The 13,537-nt window shown below is 52.2% G+C and overlaps 1 protein-coding gene across 3 annotated transcripts in view; it reads left to right on the plus strand.

Annotated features, from left to right (window-relative positions):
• KCND3 (potassium voltage-gated channel subfamily D member 3) overlaps nt 1–13,537 on the plus strand; it is a 199,407-nt gene that overhangs the window by 72,815 nt on the left and 113,055 nt on the right. The gene's annotated exons all lie outside the window — the stretch shown is intronic.

Genomic DNA, 13,537 nt, shown 5'->3' on the forward strand with positions numbered 1-13,537 from the left:
CCAGCAGGAGAGGCTCTGGTAACCTTTAGGATTAATTGCTCTAGTCAACCTCAGCTGCCTCCTCTGGCTGGCTGTCTTCCCTAGTTTTGATCAGAAAGCCCCAGGGGCTCAGCGTCCGGCACTGGGCATTGGGACAGGAGTGTGAGCTGGAGACTTCTTGATCTGAGCCTTGAAAGATTTCCCACAAACACTTGCAGAGGCACCGTGGATAGTGCTGGGCTTTTAAGGCAAGGCCCATTCCATGCCATAGACCTTCCCCAGGTGGGGTTAAAGGAACTGTTCAGTCGATGGCAATCTGAAGTCAACAACCATTCTAAAGAGAAATGCCAAGCTGTCAGCCTCCTCTCTTCCAAGGAGAGAATGACGATGGCTGTCTCCCACCTAGGAGGATAAAGAGGGTTTGGGAGTCTCTTATAGTGAAAGGCTATGGCTATGGCTCATGGGCCACTGAAAAGTCATTCCTGTTGTGTTTGTTCACTGGAACATAGAACCTAAGGTAGAGATGAGGAGACACGCAGTGGCACCATCCTTGACGGCACCGAGCATCTATGGTTCCTCGTAATAATAATGGCTAACATCTATTGAGTACTTACCATGAGGCAGGCACATAGCCTGTGCATTATCTCATTTAATCCTCACAAAAACCCCATGAGCGATGTGGTGTTATGATCCCCATCTCATAAAGGAGAAAACTGGGGCTGAGAGATGTCAATAGCCGAGTGGCCACACAGCTGCTAACTGGTAGATCCCTCAAAGCACAGCGTGTCTGTTACCAGAGCCAAGGCCTCACTCACTCTTGTCTTTGGAGGTCTTGACAGTAGGACTTCTCCATTTCTTTCTGGGGTTAGGCAGGGGGGTTGGCAGTGACCGTAGTGATACTGAGGTTCTGTAATTTTCCACATATCCTGGCAGAGAAAAGAATTAGCCCCCATGGGTCTTTCATACAAATCACGTGACAGTTGCAACATTGAAGGGCCCTTTGCTTTTCTTGTTGCTGTTCGCTGGTTGTATCTCCTTTCTCACACTGATCAATAATCCATCAATCAGCAAATACACATTAACATGGACTCAATGTGCCTCAGTCAGATAGGGAGGGGGAACCATCACTGTGCCCCATTAATAGGGTCCTCGTACACTAACCTTTATTCCATGCGGCTCTGGCACTTGGCAGTGAGCAGCGTGTCATTATGAGACTTTCCTGGAAAGCCTGATTGGCCACTCATTGGTTTCCGCTGCCACCTCCCCACCCCCAAATGGCAATGGATGTTGCCATGACAACATAATGGGAAGCAATCACACCTATTGTGGGGTGGGAATGTTGACTTGCATGAAAGAGCATGTGTGGGGCTGGGGAGGAGATGAGAGAAACATAGACCTTCTTGTGCCCAAGAAGAAAGGAAGTTAATTCAGAATTGAGGAGCCTGCCTTCTGAATTTTAAGTCCCCACCCGATGCCAATGGAAACTTTATTTATTACTTGCCAGGTCACATTATTCTCCTACTGACACAGTCTTACCAAAAAAAAAAAAAAGACACAGTACCAGGGTTTTAGACTCATTTTGAACCAAAACTTCTCCTCAGAGATGAGAAACTCGCTCTAGTTTTTTTGGTTCCTTTCTCCGCTTCCCTCCTTCATCTCCTTTTCTTCACACGTAGCAGCACAACCTCCAAAAAGTTGGGGAAGGCAATGGGGGACGTTTCTGTGATAACCTAGGTGAAGACCTCTGATTTCTTTATTTTTGAGACAAAAACAGTGTTGAATTAAGTCAAAGAAAGACTCAAGCGAATCCATCATCAAATTGGAAGGAGCGGGAACCCGGAGCAGCCTGAAGTTGGGTGGATGTTGGGGAGCCTGGGCAGGAGCAGGAAAGAGCAGCTCCGACTGGCTATGAGTTTCGGTTCTGCTTCGACCAGTAGCGTGGCTAACAGTGAGGGTTCTAGAGTCAGACTCTCAGGTTCCATTCCTCACTTACGTGTGTAAACCTGGGCAAGTGACCTATGTGTATTCTCCTCAGTCTGGGCTGGAGGAGGATGAGATGAGCTAACTCGGAACACTCCATCAGCGTTAGCTGTTATTTTTACTGTGCAGCTTGAACAAATTATTTTACCTCTTTGAGCCTTGATTTACTCACTAGTAAAATGGGAATTGTATTTGTCTCACACGCAAATATTCCTGAGGGTTAAATAAGCTAATGTTGGGAGAGTGCCTAGCTGCTGCTTTCCAGACATACAATAGGTGCCAAATAAATGTCAGTCAAATCTTGATCTATTATTCTAAAGGGAGAAAAGAGTAGAGAGGCTCTTAAAACTCTCAGCCACCCGTCTTGTGTCCCATCCCACACAAATATATGCCTTTAAAATGCCTCTGACAGGCAATTCTTCATTTTCTCCTCCTCAGTCATCAAATATTTGCAGAGTGCTAAACTGGGCTGGGTGCTGTGCAGAGTCCACAAGTGCAGAGAGAGCGTCCTGCCTCAAGGTGTTTTCAGGGTAGCCGAGGGAAGCAGAACAATGCAGGTAAAATGATGACGTCTGTGTTGTGAACTGTGGAATCCCTGGCACCGTGAGCAGTGCTAGGTCCATCGTAGGTATTCTACAAATACTTGTGAAATAAATGAATGAATGAATGAATTTCAAGTAGAAAGACAATGAAATACTAAGATAAGCAGTGTATGCTGGAGACATTACAGAGGGGCAGAATCCAGTGAGTGCTAGAATGATTACAAAGGTGGGTAGAGGAGCTGGGAGATGAGCAGGCTTTTGATGGGTAGACCTGTACCTGCTTGTCTTCATCAGGACTCTGCTTCTGAGCACTGAGTCCCCGGAGGCAGTGAAACTCTTCCTCTCAATCCACTCGCCTACCCTAAGCCCCACTGGATGCCCCTTACCATTGCCATGCCCACAGCGTATGTGCACAAAGGAGGAATACAGAGGACATGTATTAGTTATCCATTGCTGCATAACAAAGGACCCCGACACTTAGCTACATAAAACAATAAACGCTTATTACTTACAGATTCCATGGGTGAAGAATCCAGGTGTGGCTTAGTTGGGCACCTCTGGCTCAACGACCCTCATGTGGTTACAGTCAAGATGTCAGCCAGAGCTGCTGTCATCTAAATGCTTGACTTGTGGTTGTTGACCCATCTAGTCCCTCACCATGTGGCCTGCCTCTTGACATGGCAGCTGGCTTCCCCCAGGGCAGTTGATTTAGGAGGAGAGCCCAAGATGGACAACTCAGTCTTTTTATAGTATTGGAAGTGAGATCTCATCACTTCTGCCATATTCTGTTAGTTAGAAGTACATCTTTAAGTCCAGCCCATGCACAAGCACAATACACCAGGTGTGAATACCAGGAGTCAGAGATCATGGGGGACCAGCTTAGAGGCTGCCTACCATAGGATGCAGGATGCTTTTTCTTCCAAGTCCAACAATCAGAAAGGAGTACACAGTACACTGGACTGAGGGTCCTTTTCCCTTTGTTATTTTGCATATGCATAAAGCAAAACATTGTCTTCTAAGTCTTCTGGATCTGAGGACAACATCTGGGACTTCCTGAGTACACCCTGGTGACAAGTCTGTTCCCTTGAGGAGATCAGTTCAGTTTATCAATCTTTATTGAGCACTTGTGCCCTCTGAAGTGTGGCGGATACCATGATAGATGGCTGAACACAAGGGAACAGGAGCCCATAGTGGGGGAGGTGGAGAGCAGAGGGAATAAGGTCAGAGATGTCATCCCATAGAGCGAATCCTGAACCGATCCTGAAGGACAAGCAGATGTTAGCCAGAAGTGTAGGGTGAGTGTTTCAGTCGATAGGGACATGAAAGCAGGAGTTCAGAGGGAACAAAGGTATCATGTATGGGGGACAACAAAGGCTTCGAGGCTGTTGGAATATGGGAAAGTCAGAGGAGCATGGAAAGCTTTGGAAGCACCGCTGCCTAGGAGCTGAGTGGGGCAGCTAGTTCTCTAGTTCCTTTTGGATCCATCCTGATGGGCTTGATCAGTCTGGATTAAGAAGTGGATGCCCTGTGCGCAGGTAGATCTGGAGTAAAGAAGGAATGAATGATCAGCACGACTTGATCCCCCGACCCCAATAGGTAGGGTTGAGAGGATGTCTCTGAGCCCAGGGTGGGGCAGAGGAGCAAGATGCTAGAAGCAGTGTCCTGAGAGCACCAGGTCAAGGCTAGGGCAACATTCAAAAATCAAGTCACTGGTTTGGTTTCATAAGACAGGAAAAGAGTTATGTTTGTTTGAACTTTTTAAAATAATACAGTGGTATGCCAGGTGTCACAAGCCACAAGTAAATGGCCAACTGCCAAATAACTGGTGCTGACACCAGGTCAAATAAGATCAGAGGGGATGAAGCTTCTCCTTCCAGAGTGGTCTGGACAGGGTGGTACTGTATGTGGGCCTTACCACGTGGGCAGGATGTTTCCAGGGAGGATGTTGTGCCGTGTCTCAGGCGGGGGACACAGCACAAATGTTCAGGTGTGTTCATAATCACAGATGCTGACCCCAAGGGGTTCAGAGGTGGGCTCTTCGGACTCCCATGTGCACTTCAGAGCAGACTTCCATATGTCTGTCTCTACCTGCTTTCCTAGCCTGATAACTCTTTCTTCAAACTTATGAGTCCAGGAAGGAAAATTAGCATCCTCTTCACACATCACTCGTTCAAGTATGCGACTCCCATGGCTGCTTCCGGGCACACAGCTCCGAGAACACAGAGCTTGGAGTGGAGAGACCTCTGAAATGAGAAGTGGGACACCTGGGTTTCTCCTAGTTCTCTACCCAGCTAGTTATGACTGCTGGCAACTCACTGCCACTCACAGAGATTTGGGGTCCTCATCTGTAGAACGAAGGGGCCTAAAAAGGTGGTTCTCAGCTCTGGCTGCTCAGTAGAATCGCCCAAAGAGCCTTCTGAAGTGGGTGATGCACTGGCCCCACCTCGAGGGATTCTACTTTAAGGGCGTGAGGTGGGGCCTGGGCATTACTGTTCCTCTAAACTGACCTGGGATTCTGATGTGCTGCTTGGGCTGAGAACCGCTGGACCACCTGCTCACCAACCGGAAGCATTGCCAGTTTCACCTGTGACTCTCAGCGGGTTGCACAGCACCCTCTCCTGGGGACTGATAAACACCTCCTGACACAGAATCTCCAGGTCAGGGGGAGGCCCAGGAGTCTGCATTGAAGAATCTCCCCAGGTGTCTCTGATGCCGCAGGTTCACAGTCGAGAGTTGGGGAAACACCGGGTGTCACCCAGCATTGGAGCTAAAAATCTTGAGTGTGTCCATTCTGTCACTTACTGGGGGTCCTTGTGAAAGGCACTGACCGTCTCTGTTCTCAGGTCAAATTAGAATTGCAGCAATTCCTCACGGGGTTGTGATGAACAACTGAGACGTTGGTACAGAAGGTATTGCTGTTTTTATTATTTTCCTGCTTCCTGAGTGTTCTGGGTACGTGTTTCCACATCAGTGTATCCCGCTCCGTGCCTCCTTGGGTAGGGCACCCAGCACCCAGCACTGTGCAGTCACAGATGCTTAATCAAAGGGTATGGATGGAGATAACGAAGACCTGGGCCTCTCTGGAGTGAGCCTCAGAAATCCGCTGAAAGAACAAGACCACGCAGTTTCTAAATCAGTCATCTGGGCTGGTTTAGCATGAAAGGCTCTGATGAGCCGGGACTGATTCATACATTCTCGGTGTTCTGGGGAGGCACACGGAAGAGGTCCCTGAGAGTGCCATGGACTTCCGGCATGAATAACATCGCCTGCGTCCCCCACTATCACCAGCAGGGCTGCCCCCTCCTCAGGTGGCCTGGACACAAAGCCGCCCGCCTGGAGTGGCCAGGGCAGAGGGACAAGCCCAGGAGGGTGGGCCGAGTTTGCGTCCTGAGTCTGCTCCAGACAGCCAAGCCCCTACCCCCTCCCCGCTCAGCTGTGCGAGGTCGCCATGGTGACTTCCTGTCCCCGGTATGTCAGGGCTCTATCAGAGCCAATCGGCGGCAGGTGCAGATAAGGGTCTCTAAGCAGGGGCGGCTGTCACGCAGCCTGCCACTGCCAAGCGCAGCATTGATTCTCGCCTGTGCTCGTGCCCACAGAGGACGAGGGAGGCTGGGGGAGGAGGGAGCCCTTTCTATATTTAGCTCCTGCACTGGTACATCCTGGTGGACAGCTTCGAAGGAGGCTGACTTCCAGCCCAGCGTGGGAAGGTTTAACATCCCTCAATTAGGTACACTCTACATGGGGCTGTGTTTTGCCCATTGAAAGGAATGAAAAAAAAAAAAAAGATAGAAAGGAAAGCAAGAGAGAAGAAAACAACAAAGCTAAGCTAATTTATAGCAGCAAGAGAGCTGCCCATCCCCAACCCCATCCTGGACCTGCTGACAGTGGAGGGAGGTGGCTGGGACAGGCATTGAATCAGGAGTGTCAGAGAGCAGGATTCTCCAGATTGTTGAGCAGAGGTGGAGCCCGGGGGCAATTGAGTATTTGCCCCAGGGCCCTAGATAATGACCCTTTGGAGGGGCTCCATGTTTGGGAGGGGACACAAGAGGGACTGGGGTCACTGGAAGTTCAGGTTAATGGCCTGACAGCCTGAGGATTTGCTCTGAGCTTCTCCCCCTCCCACCACCAGAGCCCTCCAAAGACACATGAAAGGGGTTCAGCAGACCAGGGGAGACAGAGGGCCAACAAATTGTTTATTTGCCCCAATTCACCAGGTAATTGCATGTCCCTCGCTTTGCTTCTGCTGCCCAGGCTGTGGCCCATCCAGTGGCCTGGACTGAGCCGCCTCAGCCCAGGGACTTGTGGAGGGATAAGCACAGGAGACACTGAGGCTCTGGCCCTCGAGCTTCCTGAGCTCCCAGGAACATGGGCATGAAGAGACGGAAGGACAGACATAGAGACGCTGGTGCAAATGAGCGTAATGTAAGCTGGAGGAGGGGCCGTGGGAGGAGCAGCCAGTTCGTCCGGAGGACTGGGACTGCAGGTGGGGGACCCCCTGGCTCAGGCTTTGGACCCCCTCCGCAGCCAGTCTGTGTGGGGAGTGTCTAGCTGGCCTGGCATTCTTCAGGAATGTTAGCGATGCCAGGTGAGGAGTTCATGCGAAGTTCATTATCATTGTTCAAATTTCGCTCAAATGTAGCAGTAGATGCAAATGACCCTGCTGCTTAATGAGCAAGTTAAAAGACAGATTAGAAACCAATGGCCTCTCTCCTGGAGTCATTGCTCTGTACAGTCGCTCTGAGCCTTGGAGAGAAACAGCCTTCAGAGGCCTGAACCTCAGCTGGCCCTGGATGCACCGAATGGGTGTAGTCTCCAGGCGGCTCAGTTTTGTGTGAGCTGGGATGTTTGGAACATCTTCCCTCCCCAACTACATTCATGTTGCATGACTCTCCTCCTCCCACCTGCCACCTGCTCAGCCTTTCCTGCCCTAACTCTTACCTGGTGGTAATAAATAGGCACCAAGGAAGGCCACCAAAAACAGCCATGCACTGAAACTGGCACTTCCCTTCTGCTCCCCCTGGTCTAATGGTCACCAGGCTCACAGACTGAAGCCAAAGACAAAGGGTCCCACTTCCCTCTCTGGACAGCCCAGCCCTGCCCCAAAGCATATTGGGTGGAAGAATTCCTTCTGGCCTGTTTCTGAGCTCCTGCAGCCTATACTTAAGTATGTGTGTAAGCATTTACATACTTGTGTGTTTATTATGTATCTGTATGTCTGTGTACAGGTAAATATGTATCTTTAAAAATATTTGAGCACCTACTATGAGCAAAAGCACTGTGCTACTCTCCAAATGTGTTGAAAATGGGCAGAGGAGTCTATGAAGATAATCATCATATTATATGCTGAGCACTACTATATTCCAGGCTGTATTAGTGCTTGACACCAGTGCATTTTAATTTATGCCTCACAACAGCCTTGAGGTGTTAACCCCATTTTGCGGATGAAAAAACTAAGGAACAGAGAGGTTAAACTTGCCCAGGGCTGCACACTGGAAAGTGGCTGCGAAACCTTAGACTTGAGTCCAAAGCCTCTTCTGGCTGGGAGCTCTGAACCACCAGCCATGAATTACACATGGCCCTGCCTTCAGAGCTCTCACACTAGTGTGCAGTGAGCACAGACAGGCACAGTCGCAAACTGCTGTAATTACAGAGCGGCGAGGAGGCAGGGGTAGGAGTAGAATCATCTTGTCTCTGAAGGAGTGCAGGCTAGATCCAGGGTCCTGCCCAGGAGACCAGTGGGCGTGGTGTTGGGGACCTGTCTTGGCCACACTTCCTTGTCTCCCAGCCATGCTTGCCTTTGTCCCACGGCACCTTTTCTCCCACCAAATTGCTGTCTGTTGCTCCAGGGCCCTGTCAAAGCGCAGGGCAGTTGCTATTGGGAACAGGTATTTTATGAAGTCACTTACCCCTCATCTGCTCTTTCCTCCACCCCTTTCATCCCTGCACCTAGATTCTCTGACTTGCAGTACAAGGTGCTCCACATATTAGATGCCCCCTGGGACTGGCCTCCCCATCATTGCTCATTTGTGGCCTGTGCCTATCTCAGGCCCACTGGCGAGGCGCTGGGAGCAGGGATCCCCCACTCCTCACTCACCTGCTGCATCTGACAGGTGCCGTCCTAGTGAAGTGGGGGGCGGGGAGGCCCTCTGGGAGATTCTGAATCCTCAAGCATTTTAGTGCTTTAGAAATCGAGCACTGGCTGGGCTGTCAGACTCATGGGAACGTACTCGGCTTTGTCACTGCGTGATGGAGTAGTTTGGAGTCCTCAACCTCTGTGGGGCTCCACCTTCATTCGATGGTCTCTGAGATCTGTCCAGCACTGATGCTCTAGGATTCTCCTGCGCACGGGGCACCTGGAACTGGGGGCCAAGGGCCATGATGGGAGAGGCTGCTCTCAGGGTCCACATGGGGTGCCTGGACAGACAGCCTGGCTCTCCAGCCCCCAGCCAGGGTGAGGTCAGGCTGGGGCTTTGGGGCCTGCCCCCGTCAAGAGGTTTGGCCTGGGTCTGTGTCGGCACATCTCCCAGGGAAGAGAAGGCATTCTTCCTGCCCCCTTCCCAGGAAGTCCTGGGAAGGGGCCCCCCTGCCCCACACAGAGGTGGTGCTCTGTGCTCAGTGCTCTGCTTTAACATTCATTGCCCTGACCCATTTTCACGAGATCTCATTCTCAGGTCTGGGAGCCGCTTCTCTACTTCATCGTGTTTATCTCAGTGTCCCCAGTGCCTAGCCGGGGTCCTGCCATTGCACAGCAAGTGAGCTCTGAATATTTGTCATAGAAATAGATGACACTTTTGCACTGGCCTTTAGAATGCAGCCTGAGTCTGGCTCAAACTGGAAGGCATTTGTGCTGATGAGTGTTGATCGCAAAACTGCGTCTGAATCATCTTTTTTCATCACTGCATCGGAGAAATGGTGCCCCCTCTGCCAACTCAAGTTTGTAGCTAGTTTGCAGGGTGGCGGATGCTGTTCGGTTCCTCTAGAAACTGACAATGCCTTGTGCAAATGGATGTTTGGCAGTAAACACGCTTGCCAGCAGTCCCTGGAATGCTCTCTCCAGGGGGTGGGTGAAGGGATTGGGGAGATGTTCCTGTACCCTCCTCTCAGATGCAGCATCATCGGGCCTTTCAGAGGGAAATAAAGAGGTTCTCTTTCCTGCCAGGGGAGGCACAAGGAAGCGGCACAATGTGCGGGGGAGGGAAGGGAAGTCTTGGGTGGGGGGCCTGGGGAGAGGCTCTGAGGCGGCATGCGTGAGGTGCCAGCAGCACTGCCAGTGGCCTGATCGCCCCCTGCTCTGGCCACGTCAAACAGAGTCCCTGGGAGGCATGGCATGGATGTGGTGGTCCCTCAGGGACTCCCGTGGAGCCTGTGGAGTCCCAGACCACTGCCTCATGGGCACTCCCACCCCTTCCCTGTCACCAGGGCACACCCCACCTAAGTGCCCACTCACACGTACACCCACGTGGTCAGGTGGCCCGCATGGGGGTGTCCAGCTCTTCCAGTTCCCTCTGTCCTCCTTTGGCACCAACCTCTACTCACACATGCACATGTGTGTTCACACCCCACACTCACACATACACATGTGTACTCACACACATTCTAAGAGGAAATTAAAAACAACCTTCCCGGGTTTGACTCAAGCTTCCCAGGTCTCTACAGCTCCTGGAATTCAGTCTCCTGCTGTGGTGGACCCACTGCGGTTGGCCGAGGGCATGTGTGGTTGGTGTGGAACTCGGTAGGTCTCTCTGCAGACACATCACCCCTGTTACCTGGAGCGAGAGGCAGAGAGCCAGGGCCACCCTGTCCTCCCCCACTCCAGCCCCAGCCCCAGGCCCAGAAACAAAACAGAAAGGACTTTTTCAGATGGATGTTCATCAGGAAAAAAGGGAGGAAGGCAAAGGATGGAAGGGAGAGCGGCTAACATCGCAGAGGGCTGCCCATGGGCTCGACCTCGAGCCTTTCCATCCATGCTTAGTTAGTCCTCACAAGAACCACTGAGGGGTCAGTGTGAGAGTCCCGGCTCAGGGGGGTCATGGTTGGAACAGTGATAAGCTAGGGGTGAGCCAAAAGCAAGGAAGAGACTGAACAAAGGTTCCCTAGTGACCCCTGTGTGGGCAAGGCAGCGGCTAGAAGCCCTTTGGGAGAAGAATGGAGCCCTGAGCCCCTAATGCTGGGAGGTTTGGGGAAAGGGAGAAGAGGGCACTCCCACCACAGTGGCTAGGAGGAAGGGACAGGATTGTGCCACCCCTTCTGACACTAGTGTGACAGCCACTGTCACTGATCACAGGAAGAGGAACGCTTGAGGCTCCTTAAATAGAGGAGCCAGGGGATGGCCACATTCGGCTGCCTGGTGGTCCCACATTCCCCAGGGCTGGAGGCAGCTGTGGTCATCCCTGTGGGGAGTGTGTCTCCTGGGAGGCCTGGAGTGTGTCCCCTCGCCCCCTGCACTCCCTGCCCTCAGCTCACTGTGGCCTCAGCTTAGACCTTGCTTCCTCTGGGAAGCTGTCCCTGACTCCACGTGGTGTGGTCTCTGCTGTTTCCCTGTCTGACCCCCTCTCACCTCTCCCCTGGGACCCTGAGCTCCTGGAGGGCAAGGCCTGTGCTTTGTTTACAGTTGAAGCTGCACACTCAGGAAATAACTAAGTTTTAAAACACACTGGGTTTTTACAGTGCCACCGTACTCAGGTTTTCAAGTCACTGAGTACTTACTGAAAGTCACCTGTGCCAGACCCCAGAGGCCTGGTGACAAATAAACAGTCCTGGCCCTCAGGAAGCTTAGTCTTCCAGGGTAGGTAGCTGCACACACCTCCAGCTGCAATCTGTGCAGTCAGCATCAGACTATGGTCATAATCATAGCTGCTCTTTTTGAGCACTTCCTCCAGGCCAGGCACATGGAGGCACTGGCTTTGAGCTGTGGGAGCAGTTAACCCTGGCAGGTAGATGCAAGGAGGGCTTCTCAGAGCAGGGCTGGACTTTTGGGAGTTTATTTTTATTTCCTGCCCCAGGGGTATAATCAAGATAAAGACGAAGACAAAAAGAGTTAAAGTAGACGAGAGTCCTTCACTCTGTAAGTGCTCCGCATGGATCCACTGATTCATCCTCACAACCCTCTGAGGAGTGCTATTGTGGACTCTATTTAACAGATGAGGAAACTGAGCCAGAGAGGATAAATACCACCCCTGGGGCCACAGCTAAAGCGTGGAGCTGGGATACAAACCCAGGCAGTCAGGTTTCGTGGCTGATCTCTTAAGGATGCCCAAGGGCTGGTGAGAAGGCTGGGTAGGGAGATAGGTTATGTTTTATGGGAGGAGGGCTGAGTTTGGAGATGGGAGACCTCTGACATCCCAAAGTGTTTGGCGGTCTAAGGCACATTTGGCAATAGAAAGTACTTTCTCCTTGACAACTGACATGTATTTATCCATCCTTCAGATTCCTTACGGAAATAAAATACTAGGTACATGTCTCTGTCTTGCAGACCCGGTTCTGGGGACCAGGACTGATTACCCGTTTTACTCCTGTCCCCTCCCCTCCATATAGACACCTAAGCCTGCACCTACACTCAAGCTCCCACCTACATACAGATGATCTAGCCTCTTCCTGCACCCCAGACACCTACCCATGGACCCATCTGTCTTCGCCTCGTCTCAGTGCACACCTCCCAGCCCTGCGTGCACAGCTGCACATGATCCCACATATGCGGGTACACGGGTACCAGCTCCACACTTTCTCACCCCTCTGCCCCCAGATGTCCCTCCGCAGTCACATGGGCGTGTCCACACCCCACCACACACAACCCACGGGCCGAGTCTAAAGGACATTTGGGACTGAGGTTCAGGCACTTGCTGAGGGGAGTTTTCTGGGGTGAGGAGACTAAGGAGAGAGCCAACCATGGAGGGCAGGGAGGACTCCCTTCACGTCTCTAGGCTGTGAGGACCACCAGGGGGCAGGCAGCCAGGCCCTGGGGCTGGGGGCTTTGGGGCAGTGGGGCCATTCAACTGTTACAGCTGAGCAGGTGGCAACCCAAAGAACCCCACAAACACCAGCTGCTGGCAAGGGCCTCAGCAAGTCTCCTGGAGTGAGCGGGCAGGGCAAATACGGAAGGAGGGCGCGTGCTGGGGTGCAGACCTTCGCTTAACCGGCACGCGCGGAGCGTCTGCTCTGGGCCTGCCAGCGGGCTCAGTGCTGGGGATGCAACAGTGGACAAGACAGACCCGAGCCTCCTCAAGGACTTAGAGCCAGGAATAGGTCCCCTCGCGCTGCCCCTGTCTTGTATTTTCACCACATCCAGCTCAGAAGAGACGGGAGCTCTTGACCACCGTGCTATGCAGGCATGGGTTCAAATTCTGCTCTGACACAAAGCAGCTACATTCTTGGGGAGGTCACTTCACCTCTCTGAGCCTGCTCCCCCACCCCATGTTATGGTGGGGGGAGGGTACACCTGCTTCCAGGGCTGTTGTGAGGAGACGTGAGAGGACGCGTGAGGAGTGTCTGCCCACGGTGAGCACTTGCGTCCTGTAGTCACTTAAAATTATCCTCATTATTTTTATCTTTAGTCCTGGAAGTGCTCATGCCTGAGGGGATGGAACACTGCTTCCTGAACGTCTTCCTCCTGGCATCTGACCAAGCTTTCTTCGAAGAAATCCTTTTCCACACTTGCAGTGGCCCCAGATGGGGGGCTAGCCATATCCTTACCCCAGGAGTTGCAGGAGGCGTGGACACACCAGCAGGAGCCTCACCTGGCCCTGCAGGGGGAGGTGGCAGCTCTTCCTCCCGAGCTTCCTGCCCACCCACTGGCCCCCGCCGTCCCCCACAGAGGGCCGACAGACGCATCCTGAGCATATGGAGAAGGGGTTACTCGGCAGCCCCCTGACTCATCGTGCCGCTGAATAATCCGAGAAGGTGACTGATTTAGGGAACATGCCAATTTGATATCAGGGCCTGATCACTGGAACGCGGCTCCCCGGGGAAGAGAAAATGAAAAATATGACTAAACTGTCCTCCCACACGGGCTGTCATTAAAACAGTGCTTGGGATGTCAC

Source organism: Ceratotherium simum, chromosome 2 (assembly GCF_057802395.1).
Source record: "Ceratotherium simum simum isolate JZ-2026a chromosome 2, ASM5780239v1, whole genome shotgun sequence".
NCBI lineage: Eukaryota > Metazoa > Chordata > Mammalia > Perissodactyla > Rhinocerotidae > Ceratotherium > Ceratotherium simum.